This window comes from Mobula birostris, chromosome 19 (genome assembly GCF_030028105.1).
Source record: "Mobula birostris isolate sMobBir1 chromosome 19, sMobBir1.hap1, whole genome shotgun sequence".
NCBI lineage: Eukaryota > Metazoa > Chordata > Chondrichthyes > Myliobatiformes > Myliobatidae > Mobula > Mobula birostris.
In genome coordinates, this window is record NC_092388.1 from 20,624,522 (window position 1) to 20,648,613 (window position 24,092).

At 39.8% G+C, this 24,092-nt stretch overlaps 1 protein-coding gene across 3 annotated transcripts in view; it reads left to right on the forward strand.

Moving 5' to 3' along the window:
* The window catches only part of cpne4b (copine IVb), a 564,934-nt gene that overhangs the window by 177,524 nt on the left and 363,318 nt on the right, over positions 1 to 24,092 (forward strand). Inside the window, exon 1 of one of the 3 annotated variants that reach the window (XM_072283308.1) lies at positions 16,694 to 16,847. The exons of 1 other annotated variant lie outside the window; for it this stretch is intronic. The gene's annotated coding sequence lies outside the window, so the exon portion shown is untranslated. Of the gene's footprint in view, positions 1 to 16,693; positions 16,848 to 18,236; positions 18,300 to 24,092 lie in introns of those variants that run through there. One more of the 3 variants, XM_072283309.1, reaches the window with a different exon arrangement.

Sequence of the window (24,092 nt, forward strand, 5' to 3'; positions counted from 1 at the left end):
CCCCCGTTCAGAAAATAGTCTATACATTTATTTCTTCTAGCAAAGTTTCACATCAGGTATGCCTCAAAATTTTGCACCTTTTTCTTGTTCTGAAGATTTTCAGAAGCTTCACTCTAGTGCTTCTGTTTTACTAATGGTCAGAAGTGATTCTGAAGGAGTGCTGTATTGTTGGTAAATCTTTTCAACCTAAACCCTAACAGGCCTACCTCTTGAATACAAAATATCCCATGGTATTATTCTGTAGAGCAGGGGGAGTTTTCCCTAATATTATAGTCAATAGTTCAATTAACACACATAAAAAAATCTGGTCATTACTATTTTGCCGCTTTGGAAATGTGATATAGAAACCACAGAAACCATAGAAAAACTACAGCACAGAAACAGGCCTTTTGGCCCTTCTTGGCTGTGCCGAAGGTTGAACACATTTCACTGTATCCTTCAATGTACATTTGATAAATAAATTAATCTGAATCTTAAATTTGCCACTGATTTTTTTGTATTATATTATTAGATAAATTTGAAAATTGCAACATTAGTTAGCATGCTTGCCTGACACTGAAGGCTGTGGGATTAAGCCACATTTCATAGACTTCTGGGTGAAGAAGTTCCTAAGACGTTTTGGTATTTATTATAGTTATCCCCAGCCAGCATCCTTTAATCAGATTTTATGATAATTATTAGATGCAGGCAACACAGTCATGCAGTTCTTAGAGCTGCTTCCTCTCAGTTCAGGCAGCCTGGGTTCAAACCTGACCTCTGGTGCTGTCTATCTGAACTTGCATGTTCTCCCTTTGACTTCTCTTGTTTCCTCCCACGTATGTTTGGATTGGTAGGTTTAATGGCCACTGTACATTAACTCTACTGTGTAGGTGAGTGGTAGAATCTGGGGAGAAGGTCTTGGAAGTTGAAGGAAATGTGGAGATTATGAAATGGATTACAGCAGAATTACTGAAAAAACTAATTGGTGCCTGTTGGTCAGCACAAACCATGAGAGCTGTCACGTATGGTCTGGTTCCATGCTGTTTCTCTCCATTACTCTGGCAATTGGTAATTGCTTTATTATTGTCACATGTTTGAGGAGGCAGTGAAAGGCTTTCATCTCCATGCCATCCAGACAGATCATTCCATAAGTACATCAAGGAAGCACAAAAGGAAACTGTGGAAGCTGGCTGTGCTTAAATTGGCTGCCATGTTTCATTCGTTATAAAAGTGACCAACTTCAAAGCTAGTTCATTGGCAGTAAATTAGTTTGAGACTTCCTGAATGAGTTGGAGGAAGAGCTTTAGATTTTTGTCTTTTTTCATACTACTAATCCTTTGCAGTCAGATTTCTTGCCAACATCTTCTTTACATGCCCTCAACAATTTTACTGAACTTGGTTTGCCTTCCTCGATAATTTATGCAGTCTCTCTACTTAGATTTCATTTGTTGCCTTTCCACAGTGATTCACAGAGCCCACGACTTCAAAGCCAGCCACTTAAGCAAGACTTAATTCAAATTTCAAGTTCAAGTTTATTGTCATTCAACCATACAAATACACAGATGAAAACAAGGCTTCCCTCCCAGATGAGCTCAATCCCTTTATGCTTGCTTTGACCATCGAAATATGGAGGCACCATCACAAAACTCCCACAGCCCCCCAATATCAGTCTTTGAGGCTGACAAGAGGGCATCCTTCAGCATGGTGAACCCATATAAAGCATCTGGCCCAGACAGAGTAGCTGGCTAAGCACTAAAGCCCTGTGCTGATGAACTGGCTGGAGTGTTCTCTGCTGTCTTTAACCTCTCACTTCGGCAGTCTGAGGTACCCACCTGCTTCAAGCAGGCTTCAATTGTATCTGTGCTAAGAAGAATGAAGTAATCTGCCTCAATGACTATTGTCCAGCAGCACTTACATCCACTGTGATGAAGTGCATTGAGAGGTTGGTGATGAAACATATCAACTCCTGCCTGAGAAGCGACTTGGATCCACTCTAATTTGTCTTCCATCACAATGGGTCAACAGCAAATGCCACTTCATTGGCTCTTCATTTGATCATAGAACATCTGGACAGCAAAAATGCAAACATCAGGATGCTCTTCATTGACTACAGCTTGGCATTCATTTCTGTCACCCCCTGAAAACCAATCAATAAGCTTCAAGTCCTAGTCCTCCTTGTGCAACTGGATTCTCAATTTTCTCATTTGCCCACCCCAGTCGGTTTGGATTGAGTACAAAGTCTCCTCCACAATCGCCATCACTTATCACGTGGCTACAGAGTTCTATTCTCCATTTCCTTCATGAGTTCTCATTGTTCATGTATCACTTTTACAATCCGGATTTGGCTGTGTTAATGCTATACAGATAAGTAGGAAAAAGGGCTGCAGTGAAAGATAGGAACATATTTATATTTAAAGTGTGTGGGAAGATTCAAAATGAGTGGGCTTAAATTTTGGAGGTATGAATTCATGAACAGTTGGGACAGTTGCAGCATTAATAACCTAGATAAAGAATGAAATGAGAGTCCGGGCAATGGTCCCGAAACTACCGGATTGCTTGAATGACTCATTTTGTAATCGACAAGCCTAAGTGTGACTCCAGACTCTGATGATTAGGGAAGTGATTGATTTTGTTTGCAATGTTAATTGGCCATTGTAAACAATTCGTACTAAGAGGGAAATATGCCACTAGCCTGAATGATAATTAGGTGATCAGGTAAAATTAGTTATTTGAAGTCAGCTGATGAAATCTAGAATAATAGTTGTGGTTTGTTAGAGTGTGGCTTCTAAGTGGGGAAAACAAAACATTATTAAAAGTGAAATCAAATGTGGAGAAAACAATGGGATGAAGAGAGAACAGGAAGGCATCTTTATCATATCCGGAAAGGAGTGCGATGGTCAAGGAATACAGGAAAAGCAGAAGGGAGGAGGTGATAATATCGAGATTGAAGTTTGGTGATACTGAGTTTAATAGTACATTGTTTTTAATAAAGAGGCATAATAATGAGAAGTCTGAGTATTGTAATCAGTGAAAAAAATACAGTTGAGCATATACTGGTGATGTGTCCAAAATATAATCAGGAGAGGGGATGGTTGATTTTAAAGTTGTCGTGGAATAAAATACAATTTAACATGAACAATATTTTGCAGAAAGAATCACAGGATGATTGGTTTAAATTCATAGTGCAGGTTTTTTATAGAATTTGATACAAATATAAATATATAAGATTTAGATATCCTGACCCACACTTCAGTTCAGAAGGTGGTGGTAATGCATCTTAAAGCTGTTTGCCAGCCACCATAAAACCTCAGAAGAAGAGGAGTATGGCTTCTAGCAAGTAAGATGTTTCAGTGAGACATGGTAAGAAGAAATGGTGACTTGTTTATTTAAACTTATGATATTAATTCAAGGTAGGAAAGCTAAGTGATGTGTTGTATCAGTTGGAAACTACTCAGAGTCAAGACAGCCACATCTACAGCTCAAAGAACTTCTGCTTAGAGTTGATGAACTAGAATCTGAGATTTGGATGCTGGTTTCATTTTTTAGGAGTTGTACAAATTTATCAGTATTTTTTTTCAAGGAGCTGGTTGTTGACTGAGATACTTGGGTATCAGGTCAAGGAAAGTAACACTAGAGAAGCATCAAACCTTGAAATTTCCTTAAGGTATGGGAGTCTTTTATTGTGTGAGACTTCCCTGAGGATTGTCACCTTGCCATGGTGGGGAGTCTTCTGAGATCCCGAGAATGATGCTGTCTGGAGCTCAGCTCCTGGAAAGGTCTCCCATGGCTCCCTGGTGAGGTCAAAGGAGAGGATCCAGACAAAGTACAAGCCAACCAAGACCTCAGTGTTGGAGTTGACGGAAGATGAAGACACATCACATTGACAGTGAGGGCGGAGGAAGGCTGCAACAAGTAAAGGGTCCTCCATTGTCTTGTGTGCCATGCCACTGGTCCCTGACCATGATCTGTCGAGGACTGTGTGGTGGCCACCCATGCATCAGCCTCCTCATGTTAAACAAGGTCAATCTCCATTAAGACATTAACCCCTTGAGACAGCATCACACTCTCCTTGAGTGATCACATTACTATTTGGTGAGAATGAGTAAGGATGAATAAACTAAACTGATACAAGCTAGTGTGCGAGGAGGGGTTGTGAGTTGATGTGAAATGTAGTAATGATAAGTAGGGCTTTGCTGCTTGGTAACTGGCAACCTGAATGAGGCTGGAGACTCTGTTTCCTACCAAGTAAGGATATTTTGAAAAAGAAGGTTCAAAGGTTTATTTTATTATCAAAGTATGTATGCAGAATACATCTCTGAGATTTGTCTTCTCCAGATATCCACAGAATAGAAAAAATATAAGTAGTTGAAAGAAAGACATCACTCCCCCATGGAAAAAAAAGAAACACAAACTCTTAAACCACAAACACCCCCAACCCCTCCATCACACTAAAACTGACAAATCACCAAACCCCAGTCCACCAGTCGGCAACAAGAAAGAATGGGTGAAACAAGAAAAATACAGAACTGAAAGAAAAAAAAATATGAATTACAATTAGTTTGAACTACAGTCCAATCCATGAATCTCAGAATTTTGATAACACCTCTGAGGGCACAGGGACCCAGCAACCAAGGGCAGCGACTCGAACCAGCAGCCCCTCCGACAACAGCGACTCGAATCAGTGGCCTCTCCAATGGTAGGTCAATATGACCAAAATGGAAGTGTGGTTAAAAGATAGGGTGGGAGAAATGGGTTCTGTTGTGTCTTTAATATTTCAGTAAAATTGTAAATGTGGTGTTTAATTAAGCATTCTTTGTTGTTGATCGCATAATGCATTGTAGCTTATATGTAAAAATATGTAAATGGCATACGTCATCATGTCACCACTTATAAGTGGACATATTGCTAAAAGTAAAGCTAAGAATGTATACGAGTTACTCCAGCTCCGTGTCTTTCTTTCAATTAGTTTTTATATTTTGGAGTTACAGAACATAACAGTGGTGACAAGGAAGTTTTAAATGTCCTCGAGACAACTACCCACCTGCTAAAGCACAGTTTAAAGAAAAAAGCGTTGTGAGAAACAGTCGAGGAAAAAATAAAAGCAGAGCAGCCAGCAAGTACTTCGGGAAGGAAAAAGAGACAGCTGAATTAAAAATAAGGCAGAAAATGGACATTCATGCATTCATAAACACATGATTATTATAATTTGGTAACAGTGAGTACCAAGTTATAATATTCATAATTAAATAACAAAGTAGAAATTGCTGGCTACATTGGAAAGATAGATGTGTTCAATTGCACAAGAAATAACTATATTGTATGCTGAGTAAATTGAACCATATTTTAAAGCAAAGTGAATAGCTGATGAGAAGCGTGTGCCAGATTTTCTATGTGCATTGGGTTTAAAGGCATAGAGTTTGTATAGAAGTTTAACTGCTCCAACGAAACCGGCCAAAATGAGCTTTGCTGATATTGTGAAAGTAATGCAAGGAACATTTAAAACCAAAACCATTGTAATTGCAGAATGTTTTAGGGTTCCTAAGTGCAATCAAATGGAAGGGGAATCCATTTCAGAGAACATAGCTGAATTGAAGAAGTTGTCTAAGCATTGTCAGTTCAGTGTTCGGCTTAATGATGCACTGAGAGGTGTTTACTTTGTGGAATCTTACAAGAACACATTCAATACCGGCTCCTAACAGAAGCACAACTTGCATTTAAAAGAGCAGTTGAAATAACTGTGTCAATGGAAACAGACAGCAGAGATGCAATTGAGTTGCATTCAGAAATGAAAGTGTGCATGAACAAAATTGCAACTTCTAAACTGAAACCTGCCGTGACAAACAAATAGTGTTACCATTGTGGCAGGGGCTTACATACACTAGGTTTAACAGTGAATCTTGCAGAAAATGCTTGAAAGTAGGATACATACAAAGAGCAGGTTGGGCCGACAGAAGTAAATGGTCTGCACAGGGAAGGGTGAAGTAACTATTTTAGAAAGAGTAGTAACGTGCATGTTGTTGGTGAAAAATCTGATAATGATAAGAGTGACCTAGGACTGTGTAGCCCTAAAACTTACAATGTGAAGACCAGCAATATACAGGCTATACAGTCTACACCAGAAGTCAATGGTAAATTAATTGTAATGGAATTGGACACTGGCTTGGCTGTTTCAGTCATTCCACAAAATGAGCTTGAATGGCATTTCAAAGATACCGAACTGAGACTTGCAGATATCCAACTAAGAACTTATACTGGAGAAAAGATAACTCCTGTGGCAATGACATCCATAACAGTAAAATACAACAGCCAACAAGCCACCTTGGTCTTGTACATGGTAAATACTGGAGGGTAAGCTTTGTGGGGCCATGATTGGCTGATATAACTACAACTTGATTGGAGATGCATTCACCATTTGCCTGCTACTTCCCTTGTAATAAAGTGAACTGAAAGCGAATTAAGAAAAGTTCTACATGATGCCACAGCAGTGTACACAAATGGCATTGGAAACTCAAACATATCAAGGATAAAACAGTGCTAAATGAAAATGCCACACCCAAGTTTTCAAAAGCCCATCCGGTTCCTTATTTCATCCATGGTAAAGTAGCCAGTGAGCTGAATTGCATGGAAGCTGAAGGAATTCTTTCCAAGGTTGAGTGGAGCCCATGGGCAATATCATGGGTAATGTCAGTGGTCTCAGGAACCAAGAAATTGGACAATCCATAGCGGGAGTGTGTTAGTGAGCTACCTTTTAATTGGACGTCAACTGAGATCTTAAAAGCACAGACTGCAGCAGTTTCTCTGAGTTGAAGAGTAACCAATCAGCAAGAGGCATCACGTAAAAAGAGCTGCCTTTTGGTCAGATTCACAGAGCTTCACCCCTGTTTTCTCTGAGTTGGACAATCCACGGCAGGGAGTGCATTGGCGAGCTACCTTTCAATCAGGACATGATTGAGAGCTTAAAGGCAGAGCTTCACAGCAATTTACGAAGAAGAGCTTTGACTAGTGACCAATCGGCGTTTGGGATTGATTAGCAAGATAAAATTAAAGGAAGGCAGGGGCAAGCACAGTGGCCATCGTTGGAGTAGACAGAGTCAGAGTGGTCATCCTGTGGCTTTAACTCTGCTTGTCTTCAGTCAGAAAAGGCAAAGGAAAGAAAAGCTCAAGGTTAAGTTTATTTTTCTTTCTCTTCTTTATATCTGCTCGGCTAGGACAGTACAGGTGCCAGCCAGGATAGTTGAATGTTCCTCTTGCAGGATGTGGGAAGGCTTCCAGTGTCTCTGATGACTAAAACTATGAGAAGTGAATTCAGCTGCAGCTTCTAACGATCCGCGTTAAGAAGCTGGAGCCAGAACTGGATGAATTTCGGATCATTTGGAATGTTGAGGGGGTGATAGGTAGGACATATAGAGAGATAGTTACACCCAAGGTACAGGGCGCAGGAAACTGGGCTCTGCCCATTGGGTCAGGAAGGGGAAAGGTATTAAGGAGCCAGTGGAGAGTGCCCCTGTGGCCATCCCCCTTAACAACAGGATAACCTCTTTGGATACCGTGGGTGGGGTTGGACTACCAAAGGAAAGTCACAGAAAGTCTCAGTGATCAGGTTTCTTGTACTGAGTCTGCTTCTGTGGCTCAGAAGGGAAAGTGGGGAGAAGAGGCATGCTGTGGTGATAGGGGATTTGTTAGTTAGGGTAGTGGGCAGGAGGTTCTGTGGGTGAGAATGAGATTCCCAGATTGTACATTGCCTTCTGGGTACCAAGGACTAGGATATCTTGGAATGAATCCTTGACATTCCTAAGTGAGAGGGTGAACAGCCAGAATTCGTGGTCCATATAGGTACCATTGACATGGGTAGGATGAGTGATGAAGTTCTGCATAGAGAATTCATGGAGTTAGGTGCGAAGTTAAAGGGCAGGACCTCCAGGGCTGTGATCTCAGGATTGCTACCTGTGCTATGTGCTAGTGAGACCACAACAAGGAAGATTATACAGTTTAACACGTGGCTAAGGAGTTGGTATAGGAGGGAGGGCTTAAGTTTTTGGATCATTGGGCTCTGTTCCAGGGACAGTAAGATTTGTATAGAAGGGACGGTTTGCACCTGAATTGGAGGGCAACTACATCCTAGCGGGAAGATTTGTTAATGTAGCATGGTGGGTTTAAACTCGAGTTGCAGGGGGATGGGAACCAGAGTGCCAGAACAGAGAGTGAAGAGGTTGTGGAGACAGATGTTGGTAAGACCTCAAAGTTAGAAATCAAAAGGTTGAGCATGGTGCGACTAGTGCCCAGAGCTGTGTATATTTCAATGCAAGAAGTATCGCAGGAAAGGGCGATTATAGTACTAAAGATGAGGTAGATGGCTTACAAACAGAGGCAATGTGTAGGAAGGAGAGGCTGTTGGTAGGGCAAAATTGCAGTCAACAGGATGAGTTACGATGTAAATGGCGGACAAAATTGAAGGGGATGAATAAAGGACTGAAGGTGTTATATTTGAATGTGTGCAGTGTACGGAATGAGGTAAATGAACTTGTAACACAGTTGCAGATTGGCCAGTATGATGTTGTAGGCATCCCTGATCAGACCATGACTCTCTAAACGCCCATAGATCCTATCTCTAAGGACCTTTTCCAAGAGCTTTCCCACCACAGACGTAAGGCTTACTGGTCTATAATTACCCTACTACCTTTTTTGAACAAGGGGACAACATTTACCTCCCTCCAATCCTCCGGTACCATTCCCATGGACAACGAGGACATAAAGATCTAGCCAGAGGCTCAGCAACCTCTTCCCTCGCCTCGTGGAGCAGCCTAGGGAATATTCCGTCAGGCCCTGGGGACTTATCCGTCCTAATGTATTTTAACAACTCCGACACCTCCTCTCCCTTAATATCAACATGCTCCAGAACATCAACCTCACTCATAATGTCCTCACCATCATCAAGTTCCCTCTCATTGGTGAATACTGAAGAGAAGTATTCATTGAGGACCTCACTCACTTCCACAGCCTCCAGGAACATCTTCCCACCTTTATCTCTAATCGGTAAGGCCTCACTTGGAGCATTGTGAGCAGTTTTGGGCTCCTTATCTTAGAAAGGATGTGCTGAAACTGGAGTCTAAGACCAGAGGACACTGTCTCAGACTAGAGGGGCGTCCTTTTAGAATGAAGATGAGGAGGAACTTCTTTAGCCAGAAAGTGGTAAATCTGTGGAATTCTTTGGGTAGAGGCCAATTCTTTTCAGCTGTAGAGGCCAAGTCTTTATGTATATTTAAGGCAGAGGTTGTTAGATTCTTAATTGAAAAGCGAAGAAAAAGCATTTCAGGATGTATATTGTATACATTTCTCTGGCATTAAATTGTACCTTTGAACCTCCGGTCAGGGTATGAAGGAGTTCAGGGAGAATGCAAGAGATTTAGGCTGAGAAGAAAATTGAATCAGCCATGATGAAATGGCAGCACGGACTCAAAGGGACGAATGGCCTAATTCTACCCCTACATCTTATGGTCTTATGGTTTAAGAATGGGTGTGTCAGTATCTGTGGTGATTTTAAGGTCACCCTCAACCCAGTACTGAAAGTAGATCAATAACCTCTGCCCAGGGGAAAGGATATCTTTGTAAACCTTTCTGGAGGGAAACCCTTCTGCAAAGTGGATTTAGCAGAAGCCTATGTACAAATGGAGATGCAAGAAAAGCAAAAAGTATTTCTTACCATACACATTCAAATATTGCTATTATAGGCTTATTTTTGGATTAACATCTGCACCTGCACCATGGCACAAAGCTATGGAACAGGTGCTACAAGGCTGCTCAGGCACACAGTGCTACTTGGATTGTTACTGTCGAGGAACGACAAGGAACATCTCCAAAATCCCAAGACAGTGCTAAACATATTAGCAGATTATGGGCTCAGAACACAATGCAACAAGTGTGAATTCTTTAAATCAATCATCTCTCACTGTGGCCACACCACTGATGCACAAGATTTATCCAAGTGTGCTGAGAAAATTCAAGCAGTGGCAGACACCCCAAGGCCAAAGGATGTGTCACAGTTGCGGTCCTTCTTAGCAATTTTCAACTACTATACCAGGTTCCTGTCAAACCTGGCTATCGTGCCCTTTGAACTCATTGCTACATATTGGGAAGAAATGGCAAAGGAAAAGCAGTGTGACGTGACTTTCAAAAAGGTAATGGAAAAGGTAACGTCAGACATTTTACTCACAAATTGTAATCCACATCATAAAGTGAAACTTGCCTATGACACCTCACCTCATGGTGTAGGTGTAGTCAAGTCAACACCCCATATCTCTTGCATCATGTTCCCTTACTGTTGTAGAGAAAAACTATGTACAGATTGACAGAGAGACTTTGAGTCTGGTTTGGGGTGTAAAACGTTTCAACTAGTACTTGTATGGGAGATAGTTTATCCTCATCGCTTATCTTCAACCATTGGTGTCCATTTCAATCCACAGAGGTCTGGTCCATTACCAGCAGCAGCACAAATGCAAAGACGGGCAGCGTTTCTTGGAGGACAACAGTGAATTCAAGAGGACAACTAATCATGGAAATGCTGATGGAGCATTTTGGAAAAAGGAGAAGGATGCCATGAGCTGTGAGAACCACTTCCTCCAGTCCCAGAGTCAACTCGTATAACAACCATGGAGGAGGCTCCAGAATCAGAGATTATTTCATAGTCACAAGTCAAACAGAGTGAACCACACCCCTCCCCCTCCAGTCAGGGAAACCATTTATCTCACAAAAGTAAGAACTTCTCCATAGCGATTAAATCTTTAGGCCTGAATTGGAACATTTAAAATTTACTATGCTGTGGATTTCCATATTGTATATTGTTTATGTAGTTGAGATGCATTCTCTATTGAGTTGAAGTTTATAGCTAAGCAGGGAGGAGCATTATGTGTTTAATATTTCAGTAATATCTGAGTAATATTGTAAATATATTGTTTGATTAAGCATTCTTTGTTGTTTACATAATGCATTGTAGGGGACATGTGAATGGTATATGCCATCGTGACACCATGTCATAAGTGGGCGTCTCGCTAAAAGTAACACTAAAAATGTACTTGAGTTATCCTGACACTTTTTTTTATATGCTTTGGAGTTACAAAGCATAACAGGTTCCTTTCATGGGAAAACTATCACTGGTGGTCGGGAAAAGAGAAGTGATTAGTCGGAATGGGCTTCACTTAAATTATATTAGAACAAGTGTTAGGCTTTAAGATAAACTGGCTGGGGAGTTGTGTATGGTTGTGGTTTTGCTAAGGAGTAATTTTAAAAGTTAAAGAGGGAGAACAAATTGATAGTGTATTGATACCAAGTTTGCAATGATAATTACTGTGTGGAACCGTTTTCCTTTAATTTGTTAAGCCAAGGTTTATTTAAAAAATGTAGATTCTTAGAATATCTACAGAATTTGTAACAATAGAAATAAATACTTGGGTATAATATGGTTATCATTTGATAGGATCCAAGGTTGGGAGTTAAATATTTCAGGACACTTAAACATGGGAAAGAAAGAGACGGGGAGGAATTAAATGGAATGGGCCATTGTACTCTAAGAGTTTCGAAAAATGAGAGGCAATCTCATTGACACTTGCAAAATTTTTAAGGCTTTACATGAGCATGCAAGCCTGGTTTGGTCATTTAGAACCAAGGGTCGCGATGACAGAATAAATGTCTCCAGTTTATGATGGCTGAAGTGAACTTCCGTCACATGGAATCTTGATAATTCTTTCATGAAGAGGCCTGTGGTAGTTCTGTTGTTGAGTATGGTTAAAACTGATTTGATAGATTTGTGGATATAAAGGGAATTGGAAGATCACACAGCCCTTTCTCTTCCCCTCCTGCACCATCTTGTGTTGTAAATTTATTTTCTAACTAATATTCCAATACTAAATGACAAATATTCAAAATACAAAACTTTCATTGCATGTTAGCCTTGATATAAAGGATTGACCACAAAGTAATGGCCAATGAGGCTCAATGGTCTTGTGTAGCATTCTGTTGGTGCTATTTCCCTTGATTTTGTGCTCGTAAATAGATGTAAAAGTTAACCTTTTATTGATTTCTAATAGACTTGCTAATTACCTTAACACATGCAATCCATAGTTCTCAACTCTTCAGCTTCTGCAAATGGCTTGACCATGTTTCCTCAATGTAAAGCTTTCATAATTTTAAGATATTTCTTGACTACCTTTTGCTGTAAGAGAACAATTTTGGACCTATAACCTAGCCATACAGCAGTAATCCTATATAATTAAAACTGTGGCTCAGGAAAAGAGTCAAACATAATATACCAATAGCATTTTTAAAGATAATTACCTCAGAAGTTTTTTGGGGTAGGTAGGGTATGTCTGTATCTGGTGTTTTATAAATTTTTAGCTGAAATTACTTTAGCTTTTCACATTTTTCAATGTGATGGCATTACACAAAGGATTTTATAGTAAATGGTTTAAGGTTTAAATTGAATACTGTAGCTTTATAGTCCTGACTGAGAACAATGCGGGAAGAAAATGAGTGCACTTCAAAATTTATTTTATTTTTCAGCTTATACAATTCCAAAAATAAAACCTTAAGGCCTCTTTGCTAGATTTGAGAGTCATTCCATGATTTAGAAATAGCATTCTGAATAGCAAGCCACAATTCATAAGATTAGATTGGCCGAGTAGTATATGGAAGAAGGATTCTAAGAGAGTTTAGATACTTTTTTAAAAGTTTAACTTTCTTGTACGCAGATAAAGCAACAGAATGATATTTTGCATTGTTTTTCTTCATGTCGCTTCACAATAAATTCATCCCCTGATTGCTTGGCAAATGCAGATATGTGGCTTTCCACTTTTTTTTATATAACCCCTCCTGTGAATTTCCATAGGTTAGTTGAGCCCTCTTAAAACAGCATCCATGGTTTGGTTGTTAGCATTTGCATTTGGTAAGGAGTCACTCTGGAATCTGAGCTGCTGTATCAGTATTGCATTTATGGGCTGCGACTCTGAATATGGCATATAGTTCAGACAGACACGATGCCTTGTCAGCTTTCAGTAGCAGAGAAAAATTTCATAGGCATATTCTGAAGAGAAGTATGTGACCTACCCTGGTGTTCTGACCAAAATTTATTCTTTGACCAATCATGGGGTTACTGTGACCTAGCTACATGTCAGTGCTCACTGCTCTCAAATTGTCTTCTGCATTCTCTACATCACAACACTTCTTATATACTTCACTAGCAATAAGGTTCTCAGGAAGATGAAGTAGAGTAATGAAATGAGCAAAACAGCAGCCTCTATGTAACTAGAGTAAACTGATACTTTCATCTGAGACATTTAATTACAGTTCTTACTATTTTTCCCCTGTGAAGACCAGAACTATCTTTTTCAGAATACTAGCAATTTTACTTTAGTCTCATGCATTTTTACTATATTTCTTAATGAGAAGAAATTTCTCTGTGTTTTTGGTTGGATTTTTTTTAAAAAAAAGCTTTTCACTTCAGCTACTGTTAACTGCAATCACCAGCTGGTGGTGTAGTGGCATCGACACTGGACTTCAAAGCAGATGCTCCTGAGTTCAATCCCAGCCGGGTCCCAACCTGGGCAGCAGCGGCAGCATCTGAGCGGAAGAAAGGCCTGGCAATCTACTTCTGTACCTTCCCACATGGACCCCATGGTCTCATCAAGAGTTGGACTTGACTGAACAACGACAACAAACTGTTAACTGCATATTTCATTTTAGAAATGAGATGCTGACTGAAGCCTGTCTATGTCCACTTTTTCTTCATAACACATGGAAATATTGAGGAGTTTTATTATGCGTGGCATTGTAACTGACTGGAGAATGGGAAGTACTTCTGCTGTCGTCACCTGATATCACAAGAGGAGATAAAATTCTGTTTGACTAACAGCATATATTACTGGTTCTATACATTTGTAAACAATGCCATGCAAAACATGTTTGCTGCCATAAGAGCCCAAAGGAACATGAAAGCATAATTTTGACATGCTGTTCTGGTGGTTGACCTATTATTACACACAAGCATTGGAAATGTCAATTATCTTGTCCATGAGTAAGAGCAACAAACAAATGTCAGCACAAGGTATTTGCAAAAATTTACTTGGTGTTGTTTACTAATAAAATATTTCCAGAAAATCAACAGCAAAGCACACTTGGAATTTTAAAAAGAAACACATGCATTGGTTTCTGTCATTCTCATAATGAAGGGGACAGGGAAGCCAGTTTGCACACTGTAAACATTGGAAAAGCAGCGGTAATATTCCTTTTTACAGTGTTATTTAAGTCAACGTATTGTCTGGGGCATCCTGCTCTTCAAAACCATAGCCAGGGCCTCAGTTTTGGATATCATCTGAAAAATGGCACCCCAGACAGTGCTGCACTCAGTCAGGAGTGGATTGGATTGAGAGCCTAATCTTTCATGCTCCGCTTTCCTTTCATGCAGGAAAACAGCTCAGTGCTCAATAAAGAGGGCACCTGATGGGGAATTAAGGGCCCAGCTATGAGTAGGCCTTTAAAAAGGGAACTGTAACAGAACTGGTTGGCAATGCTAATTCTCCTGCTAACCTTGCCCTTTCGCGCAGTTAGTCTCTCCCCCTCGTTCTGTCCCTGGTCTAGTTTCCCCAGTAGTTCACACACTTTGCGTCCCATTCTGCAGTTCTTGGGAGTTCACCATTTACACACCCCAACAGTAAAACAATCACTAGCCTGGCTAATCAAAACAATCCCTTCAGTTAATGTGCTCTACTGGTCCGTAACTCATAAAAATAAGGTTTCTAGACACAGGCATTCTAGAAAGTTTAATTTATTTTCACTCACATCAGTTTGGCCCCAGAATGACCCCAAAAGACCCAAGGGACAGTTTGGGGCATCCTAAAATAATGCCTGTGTTAGTGGGAGCAGGCGCACTACACACTAGGCAGGCAGATTTAAACCTTCAGTTTGACTTTGCTGAGAGGTGTGGAGGTTGGATTTGACTGTTGGTGAACAGTTACATTGGAAAGTTAATGACAAAATGCGTCGTGGAGAAAGCTTGTTACATGTATGTTTTCATTCATCTATTTGTAAACACTTCTTTCCTTCACCTGGCACTAAATAAAACCACTTGCACTAACATGTTGGTGTGGCTTGCCATCTGTTTTTTTCCCCAATTGGTGACCCTCACTGGGCACATTTACCCACACCTGATAGCGAGGTGTGGCAGGAACAGAGGTGACGTAGTTCAAGGAGAGATATGTAATGCCAACTACTGTAATAGTGGTTCAGAGGGAGGAAGAGATGTGGTGACGAGAAGGAAAATGCATGGCTAAACAGGGATTGAAGGGATTTGCAATAAAATTTGGCTTTTCTTGGTAACTTTCTGGGGCACGAGTGAATGGTGTGAATCTCCTGGGTTTACACTGCTTATAATGGTGTTAGTTTCAAAATCTGTGTCAGCCAGATCAGAAACATTATAGGATCAAGTCCTTCTACACACACTTAAAAGCAAAGCTCCAGGCTAATTCTCCAGTGCAAAAGTGTGTTTATGATGTACAGTCGGAGGTGCTGTTTTTGGGATGAGATGTTAAACCAAGGTTCTGTCAACTCCTCTGGAAGTGTAGACATTCCAACTACTCTGGTTTGAAGAGGACCAGCAGAGACTTTGACAATATTTGCAAGAGCATGAAATAGAAGTGTGAAAATGCCATCAGGAAGCCACTCTGCTGTTTGGCTCACGGCTTCCTGAGTCATGGCTCATTCCTCATGGCTGTTCCTTGCCTCAGGCCCTTCTACCCCATCACAATGAGATTCATTATCACTGGCCTATGATGTGAAATTTATTGTTCTGCGCCAGCCTTGCAGTGCAATGATGCCAAAATCTGTAAACTGCAAAAATAAATAAAAGGTGCATAAAAAAGGAATACTGAGGTAGCATTCATGGGGCGTTGGACTGTTCGGAAACCTGACGTGGAGGTGAAGAAGATGTTTCTAAATCGTTCAGTTTGGCTCTTCAGACTCCCCGATGGTAGTAATGAGAAGAGGTGATCTAAACAATCTCTTGATTCCATTAATGCTCTCATCTCACTTTCAATTATGCTCAAGGTTTAAGAATTGCAATGAATTCTAACAATCTACAATATTGTGTGGGTAGAAAATTCTCATTGTCCCAGTCTTAAATTGCCCATTTATCTTGAGACAAAATTTAACTTATGCGCTTTACTTTGTTTATCTATGAGCAATTTATTTTGCAGATTTAATTCTTACCTTCCTAAGTTATTGTGTGCTATGTGTATAACTGTGCTTTCCACCCTGGTCCGGACTGTACTTATAAACTTGATTTGACAATGACCCACCCAACATGGCCAAACAGATTTGGTCATTCGCACGTTATTGTTTGTGGAATCTTTGCAAGTTGAGCTCTGATTTAAATGCAAAAAAAAAGAGCCACATTTCAAGAAGTACTCCTTTGAATAAAACGGGCTTTGCTCGATTGGCTTTATCGAGAGGCAAGTGCTTGTCCTGTTTCGATAAAAATGAGTGGAACAATATTGTCGACCCGGCAGCGATGAAGCTGCAGAGGGCGCTGGTGTTGTATCTTGCAACATATCTTGTTCTCTGAAGAAGGAAGGCTCTGAATTTTATTTAGAAAAGGAAAGCTTGAGAAAGCGCTGAGTAGTGTCTCTAGCTGTCAACTCTGCGCGCGTTCAATCCGCTAGAGTCTTTTCATCCCAACCGCAGCGAAGAGCATGGATTGTATCTTCCACCACTGGATCCAGAGTCCACACACTTCGCTACTGCTGAAGTAGAGTGAGGAGACTGAGGAAAAGTAAACCGTTATCTACTGGAACCTGGTGGGCTTTTACTGATAATTTCCAAAACAGGTAATTTTATTGATCATTTCCCTCCAATTTTCCTTTTTTTCTATCACAATTGCAGGACTTGCCGTGACAACTTTGCAAAGTAAAATAAGCTGTGTATTTTGATTACTGAATGATACAAAAGGTGATGTTACAAATTTTAGCCACTAATTTCTCGTTTATAACCTGATTTAATTTTCCTTTACTTCAATAATTTTTTTTTGTAAATTACCATGAAACGTTTCAGGCGAAATTCTCATGAACTCTAAACAATTTTCAAAGGTGCAACCTATCTCACCTTAATACCAAATTCACTTTGGGCTCTTAATTCTTACCCTTGTTGAAGTAATATAAGAACAACGGAGGTTCCCCACTTCCCAATAGAGGACGCTGATTGGAGGGAGGTAAATCCCTAACATATTGAGACTTGATGCAAAGATTTATATTTCAAAGCAAGCTTAGGTAATATTTTAGATAATATAGATGGACATCGATGTCGATCACTTGCTGGGACTTTTCTTGAAAATAGCAAGCATACTAAAACATAACAACAATTGCACTGTAGATGTCTGGGGAAGTCGGATTGTTTCAGAGTCTGAAGCAGATAATGTTCTCTCGGGGAAGGTTTAATCAGTTCTCATCAAACTGCTCTCGGGTTATTTCCAAGGACGTGGCCAAGTTTTAGAAACAGGTTTAAACAAGAATTTTGGATCAAATGAATGGCCAAACTTTAGCCGCCCGAAGCCCTCTAAGCTCACGCCCTGGTCAGATTTGCTTTGAAGTACGAGGCTGCGATGTTGCTGTTCTGAGCTTTAACTAGGACGACAGTGGAAACGAAAATGCAGATTTTTGACATTATTTGGAATGCCAGATTAATGACAAAATTGCCGAATGTAACGTCTTAATTCCAGAAACACCTTCAAACGGGGTACTTGGAGATTGTGGGCAGTTTGTCGGAATAGTAGCGCGGCACAGCATTGAAACTCAGGATCAGGGTTCTCCGTGAACAGGAGCTTTATCAATGGTGGCAGCAAGTGTTATTGATGCTTGGTGAATGAGCCCAATTTATTGCATATTCAAAATAATTTATCTGTATGAATGTGCGTACTTAAAGTTATAGCCTAGTTTGTGTCCCAGCCATTTGACCAATGTTTGCAAACTTTAATTTGTATTGGAGAAAGATCCTTCAAAACAAAGCTTCAGTGCAATTGAAAAAGGACGATGTACAAATTAATATACATTTGGCTTTAATAAAGTGACGGACAGTGGCTGGCTTCTGCCACCTGCATTGTAGATTTAGAATAGAGGAATGTTTGGCATTCCCGTTTGCCAACGAGCATAATAATCAACTATGTGGAAACCTAACGATTCGCGTACACGCACAGAGCTGAGAAAACGCTTACACTGATGGTAAAAGGATGTAGAAGTAATATGTCAGACCAAGAACATGAGAGTGTGATCGAGCTTTAATCACTTGTATGTAAAGTTCTACAAATAATTTACTTTTTATTATTTTAACTGTTGTTTTGAGTGAATATGTTCTGGGACTTTTTTTGCTTTTAAATTTTAAATTTAATTTTGTGAGGGGGAGAAATGCTTCTCATTGAGTAGATTTTGTTCAAGGATGTGACTAAAAGGGGAAAAATGTGTTTTTCTCCATACTCATCATAATACAATAAAGTACCAGGGAGTTTGTGTACAAAAACTGTAATGTTATAATTTTTCTGAAAGATATTTATACTTTATGCTGATAATATCGGTGCTCCAGTTTTGACAGTGAAATGCAGTCAATGGAATCTGGTGATTGGCTTGCGGGGTGGGGGTGGGAACGTGTCTGATAAATGGTAAAATGTGGAAAGATGGTAAAGTGGGACACCAAAGCTTTGAAATCAAATATTTGATGGAACTTTGATAACAATTGGTATAATACAAACTATGTGAAAGAATTATGGTGAAGAGTTCCTTATCAAAATATGACTTGATATATTATGATCCTGTCATCATTAGAGTCTAATGTACTAGAAGTAAAATAATACCATTCACTCGTTGTATGCTGATGTGAATGGAAATGTGTGTGTAGTTGATTTTGTGATGGTCAGTTAAGTAAATGAATTGAAAGCCAGATGCTTGTGTCCTTTTCCATTTAGCTTGGCAGCTATCACTGATAATCTGGTAATACTCTTCATATCAGTAGGAGCTCAGTAGACAGCATTTTTACCGTGAAGTTACAGTTCTGAGTTCAAGTCCCACTCCAGTGTCTTTGGAATAAGAATTTGAGCTGATGTTCCAATGTTGAAGGTGCTGAACTGATAGTGTGCTCTCTTTAGAACGAGATGCTGTTTGCTAAGGTGAACACAAAAAAAATGCCATGGCTCATTATTAAAGAAGATGAGTGGAGCTACCACCAGTGTCCCAGCCATTATTCAGCTTTCAACCAGGATGATTAGAAACTAATATCTGACATATTGCTATTTGTCAGAGCTTCACAGGTTAATTTATAGCGTTTCTTGCTTTATCAGAGTGATTAGCTATCAAATGCATTTCATTTAATGTAAAGTGGGGGCTAAAAAGGGAGGTAAAGCACTATAGAAACACAATTTTTCATTTTTTTGGTATAAACATTATGATTATTACTTTAACATCAGCATAATTAAGCACCGAATTTTGTGACCTCTTAAAGTTGGGGATTGAGTTATCTAACTGCACCATTGCCATTGTGCCAGTTGTAAGTGATGCATATTCCAATTAGTAGAGAAAGGAAGCAATGGGTCAAATCTTGCCAGAGCAAAGCATCTTACATTATGACTGATGAGACATTTCTTGCACAATTTGGTTTCAGGTCTGGCACTGTAAGTGCCAACTGGCATGATTGGGATTGTAGGGCTGCTGGCAGTCTGAGAGCCTATAGAATGATGAACCAGCTTATGCCATGTGATTTCTTTACTGAGAAAGAAATAGGATGATTTGGAGTTACAAAGAAAAATGTGGCAAAATAAACACAAGATTAAAAAATTGGCCTTTAAGTCTAACAGCAAATGGCAACTTGCATGAATGAACTTGAACAAATTAAACTGTTCCCCTTCAGGTGCAGTGAGATTCAGCAGTATTTCACTAATAGTCACTTCATCGACTAATCAGCCAAGATCATTTTGATGGGCAGCGGTTCAGAGGAGTGAATGACTAATCCTGCTATTTTGTATTTAGATTTCTACAGAAAACCCAGTCTTTCTGTGGTGAATGTAGAATTCAATTAGTCCTTAAAGAGGCTCAACATTTTCTTGATTTAGCAAGTGAATTTCAGCACTAGGTAAACTGAACAGCTACCTGTTCCTTTAAACTCGCTTTCCTTGACCCCTCCTTTCCCTTAACTTGCTAGATTTGTATGTTAAAAGCAACCCATGTTGTGACTTCTTTTCCCCCTGCCAGAAATGGCTTGGTTTTGGCTGATTTTTGGCTTGGCGTGATTTGCGGTTAGCAGGTATGCATTCAGTGTTTTTCTTGACAAGTATTTCTTTGCCATTTCCAGATTTGGCTTGCACATTTCAAGTGGCAATTCCTCTTTTGGAGAGCATTTTGTTTCTGCTTTCTGTCACTTCTTCCTTGTGTATGTTACTTGCTTCAACCCAGTCTGTTCAGCCAGGAGAGTGGAGATATCCCAACAAGATCGCAGCCACTAATAATCTTATCCTACAGTTCTCCATCTGTCTAACATACCTTCAGGAATGTCATGTATATTAAGATGCAAGGCTATTACCCTAATGATTCGGATCATATTATTTTTGAGTGCCAGTCTGCTAGGGCTGCATACCGTATCTTAGAGATGGGGTATGTGTTGCTTTCTCTTCTCAGAAACTGGGATTCATTTCTTTGTTGGTGAGGATCCTTTTCACGTCAGGTGTGGTGCATCTGAATCAGGCAGTTTTGAACTTAAGTCCCACTCCAAAGACGTGCACAAAAATGTAAGCAACACTACTGGACGAGCATCAATGGTATGATGTTCTTTAGTTTAGATATTAAATCTACTGCTTCAGGTGGAGTTAAAAGATTCCATGGCACTGGAAGTTTGTAAGATTATGAGAGATACAGATAGAGTAGCTCTATCCCCCCAGTGTTTAACTCCCTAATGCTAGAGAGCATTGATTTAAGGTAAGACAGGTTAACCTCAGGGGAGATGTGTGAGCCAAGTTTTCTGTTATATTCAGACAGTGGTGGGTACCTGGAATGCACTGCCTGGGTTAGCAGTGGGGACAAATAGAGCAGGGGCATTTAAGAGGCTTTTAGATAGGAAAACGAATGTGAAAAGAATGGATCAAAATGGACATTGTGTAGGTAGGATTAATTTAATTAGGCATTTAATTATTTGCTTAATTAATTTGGCAAAACATTGTGGCTGAAGGGCCTATTCCTGTACTGTGCTCTTCTATGTTTACTATTTTCGGTCAAAAGGGGAGTTATCTCTAATGTCAATAATTCAAAGTAAATTCTATTATCAAAGTACATGTATGTCACCATATACACCCTGAGATTCATTTTCTTGCAGGCATTCACAGTAAGTACAAAGAAACACAATAACATCAAAACAGACAAACAAGGTGCAAAAGACAACAAATTGCAAATATAAATAAACAAATAAACAAACCCTAAATATTGAACACGAGATGAAGAGTCTTTGAAAGTGTGTCCGTAGGTTGTAGGAACAATTCAATGTTGGGATGACTGAAGTTCTATGAAGTCATCCTCCCCGGTTCAAGAGCCGGATGGTTGAGAGTTAAAAACTGTCCCTGAACCTGGTGGTGGGGATCCTTGATGATGGATGCTGCTTTCCTGCGACAGCGTTCCGTGTAGTTGTGCTCAATAGTTGGGAGGGCTTTATCCGTGATGGACTGGGCTGTATCCACTGATTTTTGCACAGGTTTCCATTCAAGTGCATTGGTGTTTCCGTACCTGGCTGTGATGCAACCAGTCAATATACTTTCCACCACACATCCATAGGAGTTTGTCAAAGTTTTAGAGCACATGCCAAATCTTTGCAAACTTCTGAGGAAGTGGAGGCACTACTGTGCTCTCTTTGTAATGTCACTTGTGTGCTGGACACAGTTCAGATCCTCTGAAATTATAACACTGAGGAATTTATAGTTGCAGACCCTCTCCAACTCAAATCTCCTGATGAGGATTGGCTCATGGACCTGTGGTTTCCTCCTCTTCAAGTCAGTAATCAGCTCCTTAGTCTTGTTGACGTTGAATGAGGGGTTCTTGTTCTGGTACCACTCAGCTAGATTTTCAGTCTCCCTCCTATATGATGATTCGTCACCACCTTTGATTCGGCTGTGGTGTTGTCAGCAAACTTAAGTATGGCATTGGAGCTATACTTAGTCTCACAGTCATGAGTACAAAGTGAGCAAAGCAGGGAGGCAAAGTACACAGCCTTGTAGTGCACCTGTGCTGATGGAAGTTCTGGAGGTGATGTTGCCAACCCAAACTGACAGGGGAAATTGAGGATCCGGTTGCCCAAGAAGGTATTGCGGCCTTGGTCTTGGAGCTTTTTGATTGGTTTTGAGGGGACGTTAGTATTGAATGCCGAGCTGTAGTCAATGAAGAGCATCCTGGTTATGTATGTGTGATGTTGTATGCATCTTCCTTTAATCAAAATTGTGAAACAAAATATATGGTCGACTTACAGATGTCGATGGGAGATGGATGTGTGCAAAATTACACAGTTACCAAAATTCCAACAATACACTAAAGTATACCTCAGTGGCTGTAAAGCACTTTGGGATTTCACTGCATAAATCCATTTGATTGTTCTGATGCTTTCGAGAACACAGTGTATAAAAAAAGCAATTTAGGTAGACAACAGCAGAGGGGCATAGCAAGGACGTTCTTGTAGGAGAAACTTATTTAATTATAACTGTGAGAAATGGTTAGAGATATTAGACATTGAGTGGAAAGGAATTAACAATGCAGCAAAGCAGGTGGAATAACTCAATTTGTCTACGTCCAAAACCAGCAAATAGCAGGAGATTATGGTGAAACTGAGGGGCAGAATTATTACTTTTCTGCTTTCAAAATCTTAATCATTTTTCTTTCAGATGTTATTTCACATTGCATTAAATTTTTGAATGTCCCCACATTTATTATCACCTGAGGTATGATTCTTTAGTTCTTATAGCATTGTTGGGATTTTAACATTGAAGATATTCCACTCTACATCTTGCCACAAACAATGAATTGCATTAAGGAATAAAATATAACTTTTCACTTTGTCTTTCACAGTAGACTTAAGATACATTTTAAAAAGCAGCCTGCTTTACGAGTCTTCTTTAACCTAGGGCTGCCAAACCATGCTGACAGAATCGTTTTGTCCAGCCTGCCTCAGTGATAGGTGAACTGACTATGTTCACTGTTCCCTCGCAATTGCATTTGTAGAACTGGCTGCTGATTAGTGAGTGCAGGATCCCACTGCCAAGAAATGCAAGCTCCGCCTACAGAAAGGTTCTGGCTGTTTAAACCACGCCTAGACATAACAGCTATCAGAACTGCCAAAAGATCTGTGAATGTTTATGATAGAAACATTGAAAAACATTCAGAAACGATTATCAATGTTAAAACATACTATTAAGATATCTATATAAAAATTAACAAATCAAATGTAATTAAAACACTCAAGTGATTATAATATTTAATTCAACAATTAATTTAACTCAATTCAAAAAGTGTCAATGACACGAAAATTATTTATTTTACTTGAAAGCATTAATTTCCATTGAGAAGAATGGAGCTGTCAAACCTGGTGCCAGGTCTAACCTGCAGTAGGCTTGGGGCCCAGGTTTCACTTGTGTAACTGCTGGGAAGCTGTTGGATCTTGGTGGTGAACTCCAGGAATGTTGGATAGTGGCGATCTTGTGTCAGTTTCAGGATCTCTGCATTCATCTAAGTGACCCTTGCAAGTGATTCACGTATTTGGTCCGGCTATCACTGCAAAAAGAAAAACTCCATCCCATTGATTTGGTTCACTCACTATACTGGATCGGTTTGTCTGAATTACTACATGGAAACTTGCCACTACTCCTTTGCATCTACTTTTTTTTTGACTAGAGACTTTCGATTCTTGATATTGTGTTGCATTTTGTTTTTGAATCAAAAACTTTATGATGGCATTCAGTGTTTGTGATTAAGATGAGATTTCCTGCTTAGAGTGATTTTATAAAAATCAATTGGTAACTGATAGCAGTTCAAAAGATAAACACCAAGAGATGCTTTTCTGGAGAT